Source organism: Equus przewalskii, chromosome 17 (assembly GCF_037783145.1).
Source record: "Equus przewalskii isolate Varuska chromosome 17, EquPr2, whole genome shotgun sequence".
NCBI classification, from domain to species: domain Eukaryota; kingdom Metazoa; phylum Chordata; class Mammalia; order Perissodactyla; family Equidae; genus Equus; species Equus przewalskii.
The window spans coordinates 57,586,003-57,607,468 of NC_091847.1; the positions used below are offsets into that span (position 1 = coordinate 57,586,003).

At 37.7% G+C, this 21,466-nt stretch overlaps 1 long non-coding RNA gene across 3 annotated transcripts in view; it reads left to right on the plus strand.

The window, feature by feature from the left end:
• LOC139076824 (uncharacterized) overlaps window positions 1-21,466 on the plus strand; it is a 351,089-nt gene that overhangs the window by 31,486 nt on the left and 298,137 nt on the right. For 2 of the 3 annotated variants that reach the window (XR_011528811.1, XR_011528813.1), the window contains exon 3: window positions 11,571-11,700. This is a non-coding gene — a long non-coding RNA (uncharacterized lncRNA). Of the gene's footprint in view, window positions 1-6,701; window positions 6,839-11,570; window positions 11,701-21,466 lie in introns of those variants that run through there. The other variant, XR_011528812.1, reaches the window with a different exon arrangement.

Genomic DNA, 21,466 nt, shown 5'->3' on the forward strand with positions numbered 1-21,466 from the left:
TACATCTCAAAAGTTTTGGTATGTTGTGTCTTCATTTTCGTTCATCTCAAAATATTTTCTGTTTTCTTTTTTGATTTCTTCATTGACCCATTGGTTATTTAGGAGTGTGTTGTTTAATTTCCACATATTTGTGATTTTCCCAATCTTTTTCTGTTATTGATTTCTACTTTCATTCCATTTTGATTGGAGAACATACCTTGTATTATTTCTGCCCTTTTAAATTTTTTGAGATTTGTTTTATTGACTAGCATATAATCTATCCTAGGGAATCTTCCTTATACACTTGAGAAGAATGTATATTCTGTTTTTGTTGGATAGAGTATTATCTACGTATCTATTAAGTCTAGCTGATTTATAGTGTTGTTCCAGTCTTCTATTTCCTTGTTAATTTTCTGCATAGTTGTTCTATCCATTATTGAAAGTTGAGTATTGAAATCTCCATGTATTATTATTGAATTATCTATTTTTCCCCTCATAAATTTCAGTAAATAAGTCTTTTATAATCTCGTTTTCTAAGGCCCTCAGATATTACAAGCCAAGAGCACTGTGCTTGTGAACCCAATGAGAAAATGGTACAAGCTGAAAGGTCTCCACTGACAAGGCCTGTCTGTTTCAACAGATATGAATTTATTTTGTGAAGATTATTTGCTACCGAAACCTCTGGATTTCTAGTTGTCTAATTTCCAATGATCAAAAATTCTGGTTGCAAGAAGAAGAGAAAGAGAAAAGTTTTTTAGCTTACCAAAAGCTAACAACAAAGAGAAATTCCATTTGTGAACTAGGGGTAAAAAGAGAGACTGATTTCTTGCATAAGTATTGTGTGTGAAAGCGACAAAACAAGAAACGAACAAGAAACAATGACAGAACAATGTAATTTATTTTCAAGGAAAAAACCTTAGGTAATTCACTCAAAAACTGTATTTACTTGCATCAAACCCACATACCTTCTAGTCGCTATTTCTGTCTTTAGATTCTCAAGAGATGCAATAACGAAAAGCCCCTGGTCAAAGGCACTCTTTGTTCCTAAACAGGGCTTCTATCCTGAATCTTTCTGCACTTTTCTTCCCAGATAAATTAGACATAGATATCTCTTTTATCACAATCCCTTAAAAATATCATTATGATATTAAAAAATATCATAAAAATTGTCACAGGTCTATGCATTAAGCTTAGTCCTTTCTTTCTATGGGATAGTACCCTTTAGCTAACTGTAGTCAAAAGTGTCCCCAAAAAAGGCTGGGTTACCAAATGTTGACCAAAAAAGAAGAAAAAATGCAGGATGTTGCATCATATTTCTGTGATCCTTTAATTCCGTCTATAAAATGTTTCCTCTGCTTATGCTGGGGAACAGGGTGAGTTTGAGGCATCATTTCCTGTTGGCCTTACTATGTCCCCTTAACATGGCATTGTGCCTTGATATGTGACAGAACTTTTGCTGGAGGCATTTAAAGTGGAGGTGCTACTGAAGATTGCTTTGCCACTAACTCTGGCAAGGGGTCTGTGGAAAAGTACTGTGGATCTTATAAATTTGTTTTTTTTGTTTTTTGTTTTTTTTTTGTTTTTTTTTGGAGGAAGATTAGCCCTCAGCTAACTACTGCCAGTCCTCCTCTTTTTGCTGAGGAAGCCTGGCTCTGAGCTAACATCCGTGCCCATCTTCCTCTAGTTTATACGTGGGACGCCTACCACAGCATGGCTGCCAAGCGGTGCCATGTCCGCACCCGGGATCCGAACCAGCGAACCCTGGGCCGCCGAGAAGCAGAACGTGCGAACTTAACCGCTGCGCCACCGGGCCGGCCCCTTATAAATTTGTTTTTAACATATTAGTGTTTAATAATATAACTAGAACCAGTGATGATAATGCTTAATGGACTTTAACTTCTCAGTAGTAAATGATTTTTTAAACTACAAAAAAAAAAAGTCTAGTAAGAGTAGAGTGTATGGCAAGTTAAGTTTTAATTAGAAGTTAGTGTGATATAAGGACCTACATAGTGGAGGCCTACCTGGGGTGTGCCAGTCAGAGGAGGACACTACATGGGAGTAGCCAGCTCACCAGGAGGCATTTAGAGGCATTTGAGAGCTGAGGGGTCTTCACAGAGAGACAGAGTATAGAGTAAATGATATTTGGAGGGGGCCAAAGAAAACTTTTACTTTTTCATAAATTTGCCTATAGCTAATACTGCCCTGTTGACTTGCATCTGGGCATCACCAATTTCTGGATCTTAAGACATATAAAAGTCAAAAAGTTATATATTAGCTAATTAAGTTTTAAATAACACCATTTATTATTTTGGGACACTTTCTAAGATTGCATCAACCCATGACAGCAAGTAATGATGGACATTTGTCACTTTTAATGATCCAAATGAGCACTCCCTGTACTTCCCATACTGTTCCCCACGGTTACTCAGAATAAATCCTTGGGAATGCAGAGATTCTGTGGAACGCTTACTTTGAGTTGCTTGTAGAACTTCCTGGTTTGAGAAATAAGCCTTTAGAAACTTAGCAATCTTTATAGACACTTGTAATACCCAATGAAGCAAAAATTCTAGGAGGGAGTGTCCTTTTGGGGACTCTAATTGCACACCAAATCACCAGAGAGGTGATATTGATCATAGAAGTAAAAATAATACCCAAAGCTCTGTTCCTAAAGCCCCAAATTCTGCTAAAACAGGTTGTCCCATATCTAGGAGACCCCAAGTAGTGAAAGACCAGGCCTCTAGGCATTGTCCCCAGAGTCCTAACCTACATTAAGACCAAAGGAGTTAAAGATTATCACAGGAAGTGCATGTGGAAATGTAGTATTGTGTGTGTGTGTGTTGGAAGGAAGAAGCAAAGAGGAAAGCAAGGAGGGAGCCAATTACAGATGTTGTGTGACTTCAAAGCTTGAACCTTTGTATTGAGCAAGTTAGAGCCACATCCTCAATCTCAAAATCTCAAATGCCCTTTAGTCACTTGGGACCATGCTTAGAACATCAAGAATAAGACACAGGAAATCCTCAATCACTGCACCTGCTCACGCTCCCTTCCTGTTTCCCCATATCCAAGATCTGAGGGATTATTTTTATGCTACATTAAGGTCTAAAGTAGATGTAGGCCTGAGCTTTCTTCCATCTTCCACTTCCAGGCTTTTTATCTCATCGTCCCTTTTAGGTCTCTCTTGATTTTATTCTTCTGAAGGCAGTAAAGAGAGAACTGATAACTCTGGCTTGATTTATAATCCCTTTGTTTCTCTCAATAAAGGTCAAATGGAGAGAAAGAACTTTGATCCCCTTTAAAGTCTACCCTCTCCCCTCTTTCAACCCTCTCTTTCCTCCTAGTCCTCCCCTACAATAATGATAATATTGAATACCAGAGGACCTCATTTTAGCACTGATCCAGAGAAGGTCTTGTCCTTGTTAGACTGGGATGAGATCAAGGGAGGGCTTTGCAAGGTCGTTATCTCTATTGTCATAGAAACTGAGGAGAAAGTTGTTTCAAAAATTAACGAAACAGCAATTTGGGGGTGTTATGTTTCTTCCCATATTACAATTTTCAGTAAACCACAGTATTCTTATTCTTTGCAGATGAGAAAATTGAGTCTCAGCCAGGTTAAGAGAATTGCCTGAGGTCTCAAAATGGCACAACTCAGGCTTTTTGACTGCACTAGTTTTCTTCCATTATGCCATGGCTGCTACTTAATAGTTTATTTTATGTTCTATTTTATTTTTTTTAAAGACTGTGGATGAGGAAATTTCCCCACCATAATATATAAAGTTAGTCTGATTCAGGTTAGAAGAATGAAGCCTTAGGAACATTTCCTAACAGAAAAAGAAGAGAGGAAGAGAAAAAGAAAAAAATGTAGATTAAGTATTATATATCAAAGACTATTTACAGTAAAGTGCCAATAGGTCGCATATGGTTGTTTCATTACATAGAGACTCTATTTAAACATCTATGGGGACTTAGTGAAAGCAAAGTGTTGTCTGTCATTGGATTAGAAAAGAGCATTCACACAAATAGGGAGTATCTTTGTGTATTCAGTTTCTTTTGATCTTATCTTGGTTTGTCAAATAAAATACCTAAATGAGCAACTTCAGTAAATGCCTTGCAAAGACTAGAGTGTCACAAATGATGATGATGAAGATGAAAAAATGTCACCTCGTCAGAGGAGTTTGGGAGTGCTTCATCTGCATATTTTGCCTCTCTTGTCTCCTACGACCCGCTTCCCTCCTTCATCCTGAATTGCCATCCGGAAAGGCAAAACCAATATGTATTCCCACTAATTGTATATATATGTGTACCACTTTCTTTGTTCTCTTGACAACACTGGGTACTATCAATCCCTTTATAAAATTTTGCCACTCTAATATGGTAAAGTGAAATCTTACTTTAATTTGTGGTTTCCTGATGACTAATGAGGTTGTCTACTTTCTAATAATAGTAATAATGGCCAACACAGAGTGAGTGCATACACCATGGCAATTATTTGCTAAATCCTTTCAATGAATTCTCTCCTTCTGTGAGGTAGGATATCTGATCATCTTCGCTTTGCACATGAAACTAAGGCATAGAGAGATCAGTGACTTGTCCATGGTCACACAGCCAGGAAGTGATAGCCTAGATTTGAATCTAGATAGTCTGAGTCTAGAGCCTCATGCTTTTAAGAATTATGAGTTACGTTACTTTTTTTCATATGTTAATTGTCCACTTGGATTTCTTCTTATGTGAATGATCTATTTCTCATGTCCTTTGCTCTTTGTTTTATTTACGTTGCCACTTGATAATGAAATTTCATTACCTAAATCAGGGTGATGCTTCTTGTGTTTCCAATGCCTTGAACTTGTAGACGATCCAAAGACCAACTTGTAGTAAGTCAACAGGAAATGACGTTAATAAATTTTAGAAAGTCTCAGGCTTGTAAAATTATGAGGTAGTAAACTATTAGGAAGTGTTTTATATGTTTTGTTTTGATAATGGAGAAATTCCTAGGTCTTCATTATCAATGCCCCAAAATAATAATTTAGAATGTTTATTATATTTTAAAAATGAGTATTTAGTGGTTAGGCCTACTTAAGACATTCTTAAATTAAGCACTTAGAAAAACCAACTCTTAACTTTATTTTTCCACAAATATGTAGTTTCTTGGAATATTTTAATCTGTGCAAATATTGCACAATTTTAATTGGTAGAAAACATTTGTGCCAACCAAGTTAAAAATTGCTAAGAGAGGCGTCCAGGAAAAATTGTCAGTCTGAGATGTTGACTTCCTTTTTTCCTGTTGAAGTAGTGAAGCTCACAGGTGACAGTTAATACTTTTGGTTGGTTTTACAAAAATGAATACTACAGACCAACGGCTACTTCTTTTTCTTTATTTTCCTGGATTCATTTGTTTGTGGGTTAACAGAGTTTTACCTTTTGGTTAGTCTCAGTTATTTGGTTGTTTTTTTAAAGGAGTACAGAAAAATTCTCTGCTTGAATTCAGTAACATAAACCTTCCAGAATAAACACACACACAGCCTTGTGTTTGAAACCAAATGAATATTTCAAATGTTATTTTCAGTTGTTTGAGTCTAGAATTATATGACAACTGGAGCTATGCTATTAAGGCAGGAAGTAGGATGAAACCATTGCTAAAATAGTGGCTAACCATGGACATTTCTTTGGAAGTGCTTAGTTCACATCACTATTATGATGTTTACAGAGTACCCACCTTGAATACAGGTAAGAGACCATGAAAGATTTCCTTGGGTGACATCAGCAACAGTGGACTTCGGCCCAAACAGATGATGGATCTCCCATTCATGAGAATGGCCACGCAGACATAGCTCCCTAGGCTCAGGCTGCCCCCTTCCTTCTATCCACTCTAGTCTAAGATCTTCTCACCCTTGTGTCTTTCCTTTCTGCTTGCGCTTTCTCAAAATCATCTCATCCATTGCTCATTCTCTCACTATCTCTTAATGTAGATTCTATGGAAACAGGAGGGAAAAGTTTACAGAAAAGTGCAGGGAGAGTAAGCATATAAGCCACTAAGGCAGCTGCTGTTCTCTTTCCTACCTTGTTCTCTCACAGCCCCAGGGCTAGTCTCAGATTCTTAGAATATTTTCCATCATCTCCCAAAACAAACCCCTTTCCCCATTCAGCTTCCTCTCAAGAGACTATGCCCCATATGGTCTTATGCTTCAGGATTCTTCTGAACACAAGGCCAATTTTACTACATAAACCTGCCCTCATCGCCTATGTCATCTTTATCTTTTCTGCTAGAGTTGAAGTGGTAGAATGAGAAAACAGACAAACTAGGTATGTCATAAGCAATCTTTTGTCACATTTTTATTCATTCATATATTTTCTTCTCAGCCTTGTTGAGGTATAATCGACAAATAAAATTGTAAGATACTTAAATTGTACATTGTAGTGATTTGCTATACATATACATTCTGTAAGTCACATTTTATCTTTATCACATTTCATCTCTAACTATTTAAAATGCAACTGTGAGAAAACCCACAAAAATAGTTCCATGCTTGCTTTAAGGCCAAGAGAATAGGGTAAATGCTGTGAGATTGCTATGTTTCTCATTTGGCCAGAGAAAAGCCCTAGACAGAAGCAAAAGATGTGGTACTAAGAGTAGAAGCAGGTTGGCTAATGCTCGAGGCTTTCAGGAGACAGGAAGGTGGTGATAAGGCACTGGCCGTGATGGTCGTCTTATTTATCATTTCTCCCAGGAGGCCCTGACTCCAGTTCCCAAGATCCCCATCAAGCCGTATTCTGTTGGAGCCCCTCCCCAGGCCATGAGAACTGCATCAGAAACTTGGATCTGAGAGTGAGGAGAAGGTCTTAGGGAAAAAACGGATGGAATCACAGCTGAGTTTACTCTGTGGATGTGTTTTGTTTGGCTAATATGGTATCTTATTTTTCTTTAAATTTAAAGGCCTTCAGGTGTGGAGTCTTCGGTTTACCACAGTCCGCAGCACCAAGTGTTATTAAATACAGAACAGTTTCGGTTATTTTTGTTGGCTGCCCAGTCTTGAAGACATTTATGATCCTGATTACAATTCCATGGCTGGAAATGGAGAATGGGGAGGTGTACTCTTACTTCTTCCCAGGGCTTATTTAGGGTGAGGCCTTTTATGGCTGGATCTCGGGGAAAAGGGGAAAAGGCTGATCTGATGCCCTAGAACTATTTTTGTTTGTTTGTTTTGTTTTTTAATTTTTTAAAATCTCACCTCTAAAGCTAGTCCCATAGACTACATTCTCCAACACTGTCTACCTTCTTTCACACACAAGCCCCCGTTTTGCTCTGTCCTGACAGTGTTCATGCTAAAATGCTGAATGCAGTTCCTTTCAAGAATATATATGTACATGTATATATTTATTGTTCTTTTGAAAAATCGTTAACAACAAAATAGAGCAAAAGAAAGTCTGACACTTGCACCCAAATAACCCTGACCTTTGAGATTTTTTCTCCAGCAAAACTAGCTCAACTGAAAAGAAATTCGCTGGTTGAAAGTTGTAGTTTTAAGTTTAATTTATTCACGTGTTACTTAGTAAATGAAAAGACAGTGTTTATTAATTATGATTTCAGATACACATCTTTTTTCTTAATACATTGTCTGTAATCTGTAATATAATGAAACCGAAAAGCATTACTTTAAGGAATTTCAGACCTTGACCTCATTCTTATTGTAACTGGCAATGCATTCTATTTTCTTTTTACTGCTGGTTTCTACTGGCAATTCTGTGGATAGTGTGCCTATCTGACTATAAAGAATCAAACACTGAAAGGAAAAAAAAGAACTTAGAACAGTTTAAGAAGAGTTTTTCTCCTTTCTTGTAATTTCCCTGCAAAATCAACCAAGCGCTGAGCTGTCTTAACTTCGTTTCCGGGAGGAGTGGGAGAGAGCTGGATATGGATTGAAGAACAATGTCTAATAAAAAGAAATGAACAGGTTTATTGTCTAAGTAAAAATGAAATTTAATAAAAAAATGGTATGCTTTTCGTTGTACCTGTGAATGTTATTTTATAGAAATCAGTAAGAATTGAAAAATGGTTAAGGTCGTAAGTTTTATATTATGTGTATTTTGCCATAATAAAAAAAATTGGAAAAAAATCAGTAAGAACTGAGGCAAGTTACGAATTGTGATTTGAGAGGAGAGCTTTAGTTTCTGAAGCTCACAGAGTCAGTATGAGAATGACTGTTCAAAGCAAGAAGCTAATTAGCATGTGTTCAAGTTCTTTATTGTCAACTGCGATTAAGTTTGGCTATTTTCCCCCTTTAAACTAGGATAGGTTAATCCAAACAGCAGGAACAGCAAAGCAAAGGAAAAGAAACATAAAAACTTGTGGCAGAGAATATTCTTGGAAATTGATACCTTCCACGGGTATCTTGTGCAATTTGAAAACAAGTGTTTTAATTGTATGAAAATCCATTAAACATCCGTTAAGGAGCTGTCTCAGAATATTGTATCATTAAGTAATAGCAGTTACTGATTTTTCTTAGCTGCAAGTGGGAAATGTGAAGAAGAAACTGGACTAAAGGAGACATTTTGGAATGACGTAGTTGGCCTGTAAAACCTGCTCTGAAGTTGTTATAATTCTTTCTGGCTCATTTATTGTACTTTTCGGGATTTCAGTCATGCTCGTCAGTAGAGAGAAGAAACTAAGACTAGGAGGAAGCTGGACAGGAAAAACAGGTTTCCTTCCAGGATTATGGTTCTTAAACTTCTTTTGGGCTACGAATCCTTTGAAATGTAAATGGAAATTCATTTGCATATACCCCAAACTATCTATACATAAAATTAATGTTGAGGGTTCATAGGTTGTCTGAAACTCATCCATGAATCATCCAGAGTTCTGTGGACCTTTGCTTTAAAGTCTGCCTTCAAGTTTGGGTAGCTAGCAATCTGATGCCCAGAGTAAACTTTGACTCAATGGTGGTCCAGTCTGGAATATGGTGGACAGCAGTAGGAGGATTTAGGCAGTGCTGACTTGCAAAGCTGGGGAGGCATCATAAAGAATTCTCCAGATCATCACATTATTCCAAACCAGGCTCCAGACTGCAGCTAAGAGTAGAGAGGAAAGGGCTCCATCTGTCCATAAATGAGCAGTTTCAAATAGTTAACCAGGTTCACACTCCTTATTGAAAAGGGCAGCCCTCATAGCAGACTAGAGTACTCAGCAAGCAATTGAGGCAAATCTAGCTTGGGCTAACCCAGTAAGGGTTTGGATACTATGTGCTACTTGGAGAACTAAGGGCTTATGCTTGCCAAACACTATGCCTTTAGCAGCAAACTAAATTTACAAGCATCAAGGAGATTCTTTTTTGTACTTTATGCCCTGGTTGTAGTTATCTTAGGAATTTCTGAGTGGAACCCTGTGGATAAAGAGTATCATAGACTGTAGTTGAGGATGGCTGAAAATGTGAGGAAGAGTTAGTGGTACCTGTACATTTTATTTCTGGACATGAACTTGGACCACAGTATATAGAAGGTTTGAGAGTAGCATTTACCTTTTACACAGAAAGCCACACATAAAGTCACTTGGTATAGAAATAGTATCTTAAGCACTGCTCTTCTCCTTGGGTGAAGGGCAGATTAGAACTCATTATGCCGGTTCCTAGCAGACTTTCTGTATCAACCCAGTTCTTAAGCATGACCTTATTTTTTCCTTCTAAGTCAGTGATTGAGGCTGTGCTTTAAGGAGAACATATTTATTTGGTATTTTTTCCTCCCTCTTAATGACTTGCATCATCAGACTCATCCCCCGAGCATGGTCTGACTCAGTGTGTCATCTGGCATATCCACACCTGCCACATTTCAGCCCTGCTCTGTCATGCATAAAAGTCCAAGCAACATGCTGTTTAAATGGAGCCAGGCTGACAGTTTCCATTCATTCAAATAACATCTGTGAGATTTGCACGGATTAGTATTCAGATGACAGACATCTAGTTTTTATTCAAATAAAGAGATACGGACTGGTTCATTTTAACCATGAGCAGGCAGGCACTAGAATAGATTCACATCTCCTCATTGAAATGAATGAATCAGTGACTGTTATTTTACCAAAGGTATTCCATCTAGCCTGCCAAACCATTTAGTCCAGGGTCCTGGTACCTTTATCAAGAAAACATCACTGGATGTGGAAATAATACTATATTTCTTATTATTGGGAAATTGCACTGAACTAGTTAAAAATCTCATTAAGTATCTCCTCTCTTTACTGCACTGGAAGAGTCTACTTTTGAAATTGCCAGGTTTGCCCAAACTAATCCACATAGCTCCCTCATTCTTCAAGAAGATGGAATGTAACCGACTATGTAGGTTAGAATGACAGTCATTTTTCAGCGATTGGTTTTGGTCAGATAACTGTTACAAATTCTGTGACCTGAAGAAGACTGAGGAGGATGGTGAGAGGAGATGGTAGGGGGTCAAGATGTAGAACACAGGGGTACCTATGGATTCCGTCTATTGTGGGAATTGATGGCCTTAGCTCCATGTTGGAATACGGATGCCTTATAGAGAGCTACCCATCAGCAGGTGTAGACTTAAGGGCAATTTTCAGAGCACCAGTCATAAAGAAGGTGGCTCTACGTAAGCTGCCTATTTGTGTGGCGTAAGCCAGGTAGTCTTAGAGAGTGAGGAACTGCTTCTTTATTATTGTAAATGCTGAATCATAGGCAAAACCCTAGAGTCTAGAGTTTCCTGCACTCTTTTTCCCAGGCCATCCCCAGAAAAAAATGGGAGGTAGAGTAGATTAGTGTCCAATGCCTTCCTGTTCTTTGTTTCCACCCCCAATGCCCTCCCTCACTCAGACACTCCCTGCACCTTAGGTCTCCTTTCTTTCTTATCTCCATCAAAGCTGTATCTCTTTCGAAAGAAGTCAGAATCATATCTACCTTAACCTTAAAACATAACTGACTGCTGACTTTTGCTTTGCCTGAAACAAACAAAAAACTGAACAAAATATATGAAACAGTGGCTTCAAGACATCAGAGAGTGAAGGACAGCAATCCCTGAGAAACAGGGAACAAGTGAGGTGAGCCCTACAATGGCCCCAACATATGGCAGTGAGAGACACCCAGGCCGCGGTGTGCTGGAGGGGAACCCAGGTGAAGCCTGGTGTACGAACTCTCTAAGTCAAAAAAATGAGGACATTTTTGGTTGTCTCTATGACTAGGGACGCTGTAGACCTCTAGTGGACAGCAGTTGATGGAGTAGTCCTGAATAACAAAGAATTTCCCCAGCCAAATTGTGCAAGTGCCACTAAGGAGAAACACTGACAGGTGCTCTCTGCCAGAATGCTGAGGAAGGTTAGGGAGTATCTAAGACTGTACTGTACTGACACTGGGATGCCAAAGATAGAACAATTTCTGAAAACAGGAGCAGCATACAATTAGTTGTTTAGCTTAAGAATTATTTATGGAAGAAAATATTATGACATGGGATGTGCTTTGACCAGTCTGAAGGCTTCAGGGAGAATTTTCTTTGTTTAGGATATTGTAAAAACCCATGATCCAGAAGCACTCTTTCGTTAGTAATACATCCTGATCTCTTTTGAATTTTAATTTTATCCTGGCATTGCCTTTTGGGAACAGGTGTCTTTAAAGAAAGAAACATATGGTTTGAATGTGGATTCATGAACTGAGTCGCATTCCTGCGGATGAAATGACACTTCAGGCAAAGTGCAGGCTGCCCACCTCAGAGCATTCTGATCATTAATTATAAGTAAGTATCTTGCCCTCTTGGTGATAAATGAAAAGAAACAACTCTTCCTATTTAATGACTATATTAATTATGAAAGAAAAAATGTTATTATGCTGGAAAACAAATCTTTAGTTTCAAAGCATAAGATTATTTTGTCTTACAGTTTATTAACGTAGAAATCAATACTTATGTGATAGATGATTGACATATTCAACAAAATTACTTTTATAAATAGTTTGCCTTTGCTGAGCAGAGTTGAGGATAATTGTTGGCTAATATGCGTTTCACTTCCTTCCCTTGATCAATGCTCCTTGAGTGTGTTCTATGGAGAGGAATAGTGCCAGGTGCTGACACACAAGGTGAACAAGACAGACACTGCCTTTGCTCGCTTCCTTCTTTAAATTGCTGTCAGTTCCTAAAAATGAAGTGGTTGGGCCTGGAGAGGTGCTTCTCTAGTGGGTTGCTGTGGAAAGGATACAGGGAAAGAATCACTCTGGAGTAGAGTGGGAGTTGGGGTCTGGGGAACAGCTCTGGCGCCAATATATGACCCTGAGCAAATCACATTACCCACTGGGCATGAGTTCCTTCATCTGTGAAATGAATGAATTGCTCTTTGATCTCAAAGATTTTTTCAGCTTTAATTTATGATTGGAGGAGTTCTGCTCTTTGCCCCAAGGGATGGGTTTTCCTCCCAAAGCAAAGTTTATGTGCTAAGCAGAGACCTTACTTTACCCTCCCCTGATGATTGTTTCCCTGCTACACCCTATTGTTCAGAGAAGGATGACTGAGTGACTGAAACATCCCGTATTCATTCTTTTCTCCTGATCTTTTTCCCTTAGGTAAGAGTCATGGTTGTCCTAGGTCCCTTAGGAGACTTTTTAGAAGGCTGAAGGCTCTTCAGTTCTGATGATTATTCATTCAGTACAATGGACAGGCCCAATGTTCTTAAATATGTAATTCATCTTAATGAACTCTGATAGTCCGACCTGACCTAACTTAATGTATATGCAGCTTTATTGAGTATCTTTTCTATTATTTTGCATTAGCATAGATGCCCTATAATTATTAATATAAAAGCTTAGAAAATTACTTTCCAAATTTCATCTGTAAGCATGAAGAATAATAGCATTATTTATTTGCCATGGCAATACTTTGAACAATGCCTAAAACACTGTGAGCATTCAATAAATGATGCTGTTATTCTTTTTCTGATTAGTGAAGTTTACAAATGTTTCCATATTTGGTAGGGCAAGCATCCTCTCATTATTTTAGTTTTCAAAAAAGGATTGGCTATTATCAGTGAATTGTCCTTCAGATGACCTTTAGAATGGTTTTTATCAAGACCCCAAGGGAGTGAGGGAAAGAATACCACTGTATAAGTTTCCCTTTCTGTTTCAGTTACCTATTGCTGTGAACGAAGCCACTACAACACTTAGTGGCTTAAAACAAGAACAATGTATTATTTCTTACAATTGTGTGGGTTAGCTAGGCTCAGCTGGGCAGCTCTTCTGCTCTGTGTTGTGTAGGCTGAGGTTGCTTAAGTCGCCATATTCAACTGGGAGCTATGCTGCAGCTGGGCTAGAAGGTCCAAGAAGGCCTCTCTCACATGTCTGCAGCCTTAGTTCTCACTGTTTCTAGGATGCCTTGAGTCTTCTCCATATAGCCTTTCTCTCTAGCTAGATAGCTTGGACTTCCTTCTAACATGGCAGCATGCTTCTATTACTGCAGAGGTAGAAGCCACAGGTTCTTAAGGCCTGGACTCAGGGTTGCACAGTATCACTTCCACTGTATTCTATTAGTCAAGGCAAGTCACAAGGCTAGCACAGTTTCAAGGTGAGGAGAAACAAATTCCACTCATCATAGAAGGGGCAATATACACATCCCAGGAGGGGAGAATTTGATGGAGTCTGGTAATTTGGACCAATGTTAGCATGGTCAGCAGTTAGAAAGAAAAGCTGGACATTGAGCAAAAGAGAGGGAGGACAAGCTGGAATTCATTGAAACCTCTGTATCTGTTTCACTGCAAATAACTGTTATCTGCTTCAGAGAGCAAGAACTGCTCCTTCACTTCCACATCTTAAATCCCATTCAGACATCTCTTTTGGCCAATTCTAACTCAGAACCATGCAGAGAAGAGGAATCTGGGAACATAGCTCTAGCTTAACTAAGCTGAAAATAGAATGATCCAGTACTCTATTCAGGAACATGGTTTACCTGTCCATTCATTTCAAGTTCCCTTTTATCCCATTTAGAGGTTTTTTTAAATAGTTTTGTTCATGTAACTCTATTTTATTCACACAAGTTTAATGAGGTTTCATTTTCTTTACTGCTTTTATGAACGGCATTTTTCCCCTATTTTTTTGTTGATTGTTGTTAGTATTTATGTAGTGCTTTTCAAAACATGTTTTTATAACTGGACAGGTTATTGAAATAATCAGTTCTCATAGCCTTTTCACCAATACAATTATATTTTGTTAGACAAATGATCATGTTCGGACATTGAGAATTTTACTTTCTTCTTTCCAAAATTTATAACTCATATTTTAAGTCTTGATACACTGGTTAGCACTGCCAAGGAGGCCCTCTGCTTGAGATTTATCCTTTATAGGCCTCCACATATCTAAAGACTACAACTGAAATAAATTTACTAAAGAGCTTATGTATGCCACTGCTGCTTGCGCTTCTGTACTCAATGATGATATAGTACAACCTGTAACCTTAAACATGCGCTTTTTCACTAACTGAATGTTCCTAGAGGACATTCTCCAGAGAAGTTTTTCTCCCCAACTCTTGCCCAATGTCCTTGAAACATAAGCCAATGAAAGATTTTGGGGATTGTGCCACTGCTGACATTGGTGATAGACAGGGTTTTGCAATGCAAGGAGGCTTGGAACAATTTTAGTGCTTAGATCCTAGAGAAGACACATTAATTACTTGAAAAACCTTTTCTGTCATATAGCATGGATGTGATAGAATTTTGTAAGCATCCATTTTCTTTCTTCTCTTCCTGTTCTAGTGCATAGCTCTGGAGGTACTTATGAATTAGAACAATGTTTGCCATGGTGCACTTGGCAGCTGAGGAATATTCTGCAAGATCAAACAATTCCTGTTATTCTAAATTTTGTATATATGTAGATCTAGATATAACATGTGAAAACTAATATAGTTCTTTACATTACTGGATGGATCTGATGTTGCTTTAATGATGGTTGAAATTGCAATGTAACTTTTATAAACTGGCAATGAAAGGAAATATTTTGTAATATTTTCCATAATGATAATTTACGATATATGACCCATTACAGTGTTTGAACATGATATGGAGAACTTACAGATGTTTCTGAATCCAAATATCACTTTAAGATTTTTGTTGATGCTTCCAGTTGCTGCTCTCATAGCAAAATGAAGTTTCTCCAAATTGAAATTGTCAAAAAAATTATCCAAGATCTACAATGACTCAAATAAGATTGTCTAATTTGATGTTACTATCAATAAAATACAAATTATTTGAAAGTCTTGACCATAGCAATGTAATTAGTGATTTCATTGAAATGAAGTAAGAGAATGAATTTACAGAATAAATCTATGATAATTTATAAATTGTGACATAATTAAAGATTACAAGTATACTAATAAATAAATCCAGTTGTCTTCAGTGTTTTGATGACTTGTAAATCATCAAAAAATCATTGGTTTACACATAGTTCTAAAAAATTATGTGTCATTAGGGCTGGTAAATAGGTGGAGTCAGGAAACAGTTTCTAGACTACAGATGCACCTGAGTCACTTTCAGTGTATGGGCTGTGATGCTATTTTGGGAAGCACCCTAAGACTGTGACCTCACTCACCTGGAGAGGGATGTATGTCAAGTTATTGGATCGAACATATTTTAACTAGCAGCTTTTCAGCTTTATTTTTAGCTTCTAATTAGTTAGTTGTATGGTACATGGGCCTCATTTTGTACCCTTGTCCCAGAACCCACAAAGATTAGAGGAAAGCCTGATCAAAACTATATTAAGGTTATGATAGTTTTAAGTCCCTGTCTTGAATCTTAATGGAAAGGCTTTTATTATTTCATAATTTCATATGATGCTAGTTATTCTGCTACTTGAGTTTGTTATTTGATTAATTTGTTAGTCAGCAGGATATTTCCTTGAGTGAATGTTTTAGGAAGCCTTCATAATTGTTATACTTTCTATAGTAAGGAATATCTTTTCTTGCTGTCACCTGTGATCTCTTGCTTGTCTATTTGATCCTTATGTCACTACCTTTTCTTTTAAAATCTTTCAATTGTTTTTATATTTGAAGAAGATATATTGATACAAATATGATTTTTTCCTGTTTCATTCAATTCATTCAATAATTACTTACTGCGAGCCTACTATGTGTAGTGTACATAACTTGGTTTCTCCTTCTTGAGTTTTTATGACTTTGTTGAAATTTAAATTCTTTTTTACTTACTATATTCATCTCTATCCTTTTCTTCTGAATCGGAGGAGAATTTCTGTAGCTGGTCTCATTCATGTTTGTGGTATTTCTGCAGTACGCAATCTGCTGTTTGCTGTCATCGCAATGTTTGTAATTCAACTCTTGCCTTTCATTTAAAAGCAATTTTTCCTGGTAGAATAGCCTTCCCTCTTTATGGATGCAATGTCCTCTAGAAGGTCTTAAAGAATATAAGTTGATATTTTAGTTATTTATTTTTAAAAAATAAATCTTTCATAGGACAATATGTGCTTTATTCCTTATTCATTCAACAAGTATTTATTGAATGTCCATTATGTGGTAGGCATTGTTTTAGGCACTGGGGATATATTAATGAGCTAAAGAGATTTTATATTAATACATGATATATCAATGAGCTAAAAGGATTCTTAAATCCCTGCCCTCAGGGAGCTTACATTCTAATGGAGGAAGAAAGGTGATCAGCAATGAATGTAATTTTTTGAAGATCACAGGATCATTCATATGTTCTATGACTTGCTAGAAAGACTCACAGGACTCAGAGGTCATTGTACTCACCGCCATGGATACACATCAGGGTCTGCAAGGGGAACAGATACATCAAGCAGAGTCTGGAGGAGTCCAGGCATGGCCTTCCTAAGTTCTCTCTCCCAGGGGTTTCAGGGTGGGAGGTGCTTGTGTCTTCCTCCAGCAATGAAATGCAGCAACACATGTGCAATGGCCTTGTTTCTGCCCAGGGAAGCCCACTTGAGACTCAGAGTCCAGAGTTTTTATTAGGGGCCAGTGATGTAGGCACTCTCTGCCTATGCAACCAGCCACATATTACCAAAATTCCAGACTTCCAGAAGGAGAGCAGGTGTTCATGGTAAATCATTCTGTTTTCACAAATAGCCTAGGTGAGCAGAACTCAGTGCCTGAGGCATACAAACCCAACTGATCAGTTAGGAAAATAGGGAACATTCCAAAATCCAACTTCCCAGGCCCAACCATAGGCCAGGCCCCCAAACAGGCCCTTTTAAAGAACAGCATCAGACCTTCTGTGTGAACAATTTCCTGCACAATAATAAACAAATTTTATAGTTTAATATAACATGCTAAATACCATGAAAAAATAGAGCAGGGTAAGGGGGATGGTGGTTGCCAGGTGGGGAAGCAATGGGTAAATAGATTATAATTTTAAATAGTTTGTCAGGGAAGGCTTCTTTGACAAGGCATTTTATTTGAGCAAAGGCATGAAGGAGGTGAGGCAGTGGGCCATGTGGATAGCTGGAGAAAGAGCTGCCCTAGCTGTCTCACAGAGGAACACCCAGTACAAAGGCCCCATGGCAGGAGGGTTTGTATTATTCTCAAAGAACAGCAAGGAGTGTTGCTGGAGCAGAGAGTGTGGAGTAGAGATTAGGAGAGGTGATAGAAGAGGCACATTTACTGAAGAATTTCATATACTATTTTTTTTTGTTTGCTTATCCTTGGATTTTCATTTACTGAAGAATTTCATATACTATTTTTTTTTGTTTGCTTATCCTTAAATGGAGATTTCTATAGTGGGAATTACAGTTAGTTCTGCCAAAGTTTCATGGCTTTCTGATCGAAATTTTAGTCCCAAACAAAGAGGAAATTTTATATTTTTAACGTTTTTATATTGATGGATTAAAGGTTTTCTTGCCTAGAGAGTATGGAATGGGGTAGGGAGTTTTTATAGCTAGAGGCAGTAACATAGTGCATTGCCTAATTTCTATGGCAAATGTGACCTCTTTCTTTGCCCTCCGCAAGTGGGGTTTGCTCCTCCTTGTGCTTACTCCTGTTACTCTCTCTGGAATTTGTTCTAACGTTGGCCTTTGCCCCCCAAAGCTGCCCCGGGACCAGGCCTCACGTCAAGCTCATGAATTAGGAATGTTTAAGTCAGACTGGAGTTCTAGTTGCTTGAGGAAGGCAGTAGACCTGGTCTGGGAATGCGTTTCATATCTCTGCTTATTGTGTGTGTCAGTCTGGGGTTAGCTGAGACAGAGACCACTTTCTCTAACTGGCAACAGAATCTTATTGGAATCTCTTATGGCAAATCCCTTTTGAGTTTGGATATTTGCATTTTAAGAGGGCTTTTTCTGCCAGAACTGGTAAGTAGGTAACACCTAGAAACAGTCTCAAGACTAGGGATGTGCCTGCCAGCCTCCTTCAATGGGTGGTTTGTAATGCTGTTTTGGGAAGCACCCTAAGGTGGTATCCTCACTCACCTGGAGAGGGTGTTGTGATCGATAACTGATGCCTGCTGTGGCACAGGGGAAATGAGTAGACACATGCCGTCCATGTATTTGACGTCTCTGATCTAGATTTAGTGAAGGAATGACTATGATTGCAGTTGCAAGCACTGTTAAAAGCAAATAAAGGAGCTCTTTGGGAACGGGGAAGGACCCTCTTCTGGTATCCCTGAAATGGTTGCATAGAGCCACCATTGCAAAAAATCTTCAAGTTGTATATAGTACCAGTAGCAGCATAAGCTTTCTTACAGTTAGTTTGGAAAACTCAGGTTTCATATAACTGGATCCTGCCATCCCTTAATTGGGAAAGAGGTCCAAGAGCCACTGCAGCCATTAAAGAATAGTACCATGCTCAAAGAGAGGCCAATTTATACTGGTATGTAAGAGATCTAGAAGATGTCCTCAAAGACCAGAAGCATGGCTGGGATTTGTTCTAGATGGCTATAGTTAGAAGGCACTTGCAAGAAATTTGAGTTAGAACATTTCTGGGACCAGATGTTTATGGAAACTTAAGTAAGTGCTTAACTCTTAAGTAACTCTATATGAGACTCCTCTTAAGGGTGGAGACTCTGTGTTACCTTTAGTCCCAAGGCCTCTGTGGGCCCTCAATATGCATTTATTAAATGGCAAGATCTTGTCGGCCAATCCTATGGCTACTAAGCTCCAAATTATTCACTTGGTTCAGGCATTTTTTCACATAAAGAGCTTAGAAGTATGCTATGGAAAGATTGTTGCTCCCAGGTCAGTCTTTTTAGGCACATTGATAAATTACATAGCATCATTATTTTCAAGTCTGAAGGCCCTCATCGGAAATCTCTGGAAAATAATGTATTCCTTCCAGGGAAGTTATGAGGGTTAAATGAGATAATTCAGTTTCCAAAGGCACTTTGTTAGAACATAATAAATGGTGAGTTTCCTTTTCTCCTTTCAAACATGACAACTTAAGAAAAAATATAGCATAATCTCGAAGATGAGATAAGGTAATAAAATTCAAAATGGCTTTTGAAGTTTATTAAAGTTGAGTATTCTTGCCTAGATATAGTTTGCTTTTTTGGTTTGAATGTAGCTTAAATCAAGGTAAGAATCAATCCAAACAACTTTTTCGATTAATTTTGGCACAAATAGAGCTAGTTTGCTCGTTACATTATTACTGTCTGGAATCCTTTTTCTAGTTTAGTTTATGACTCTGGGAGAAGCTTTTTCGTCTGATCTAATGTGCTGTTTGAGAAATATTAGACTTGAGTGAATTTCAGAGAAGAATTCTGTGAATTTGACTATTAGTTCTGTATTACTCTTAAAAAATAAAGACATTGATACATATTTAAATCCTTAAGATAATTAGAATTATTCACTATCCCTAACTTTTGTAGGATCATCAGAAGATTATAATATTAATGAAATAAAGTTCTTTCAGTTTTTATGTTATAGACACCATATCCATTTCGTTACTTCCAGGTAGGAAAATACAACAAAAGCTGAATGGCAGAATTTCTATAGGCATTGTGTAGCTTCTAAAAAATATTTTTCGTTCTTGGAACCATCATTTGGACTAATTTTTACTGAGTTCCTCATTTGTATATGTATCAGACAACAAGAAGTGAATTATTCAGAAAAGAGAAAAGGAGGATTATTCAGTTTTAATGAAGCTTATTTCCAAAAATTTATAGTTGTCTCCACAGAAGTTACATTATAAGGGAAAAGGCCAAAATTAATTCATGAATGAGAAATTAAAAAGTCTACCAGAATGATATTGCTAATTCATAAACAAAGTACTAAACACTAAAGATTTTTAAGTTTTATTTAAAAACTACTCCCTGGATTTTTAAAGCCTCTAGCATTTATTTCAAATCTGAAATTTTAGCAGTTTTGACACTTAGTTGAGCTCTAATTTTTTTTTTTATATTTGAAAGTAGTGTTCTTCTTCTTTTCTTTTTTTTTTTTGAATAAGCCTCTGGCGACATCAGCCTGAATAGGAATACAGTAGAAATAAATTGACTTCATCTTTAAAAATCTCAAAGGACTTAAGATACCCACAGTTGAAAAATGTGTTAAAAGAAGGAAGTATTTTCTTCAATTTGTAAAAACGGCCAGTTTGAAATTATGCTTTTAAGAAACAATTCTAATACTCATGATGAATGTGAAACAGTATAATTGAATGCAAAATTGATATTGTATTAGAATATCGAGAGACTTCTTAAAATGATTGTAAGATTACCTAATAGGATCTCAGTGTTTCACATTAAATTTCTGGAAATTTTGATGAAAAGGTCAGCAGCTGCCGTCAGGAAATCTCTAAAGCACATACGATTTCTATTATGTTATGTTATAAAGCTTCTCAAAGCTGCCACACTTTTTAAATCCCTGTGAACGGGCCCGAACCAGCTGCAGTCAGAGCTGTGAAGCATTGTAGGTGAAGTTCATATTTACTGCCCAAGAATTTACATATTTGGTGTCTTTTCACATTCTTGAGGTGAATGCCCCCCAACCCCCATTTAATTATAAATATACTGTGGTCATATGTAGCCTTCTATATAAAAACCTGTATACAGATAAAGGGTAGAGAAGAGATAGCTCTAAGTTTATTTAAACAAGTAAACTGGTGATTTTGTATGTCTTTGACTGAGAAGTTGAAAAACAAGTTTTCTTTGCTGCTCTCAGTGATCACAGAAGGCAAGTATCTAAAAATACAGGTTCCTACACTTTGCATCAAGTTATTAGTTGCTCTTATAATATTTTCAAGAATTACTGAGCCAAAGACAGGCCTTGTACGTTACCTAGTCCGATTTCTTTCTTTATAGAAATGATGGCGGTGGGTGGTTGATGGGCAAAGCTGGACTGGACCCTGAGGCCCAGAAATAATGCAGTTTTCCCAGCCTCGCAGGTGCAGTGTCAGTGGAAGTCCGAAATCCAGGCTGCCAAAATGCGAGCACAGAACTCAGCCTATGAAGAGCAGAGTATCATGTACTGAGCAAGTGCACAGGCTCTGGAGTTAGAGCTTCTGGGTTTAATTTTGGCTCCAGCTCAGCCCTTGCTGTTTACTTAACCAATGCCTCAGTACCAGTGCCTACCTC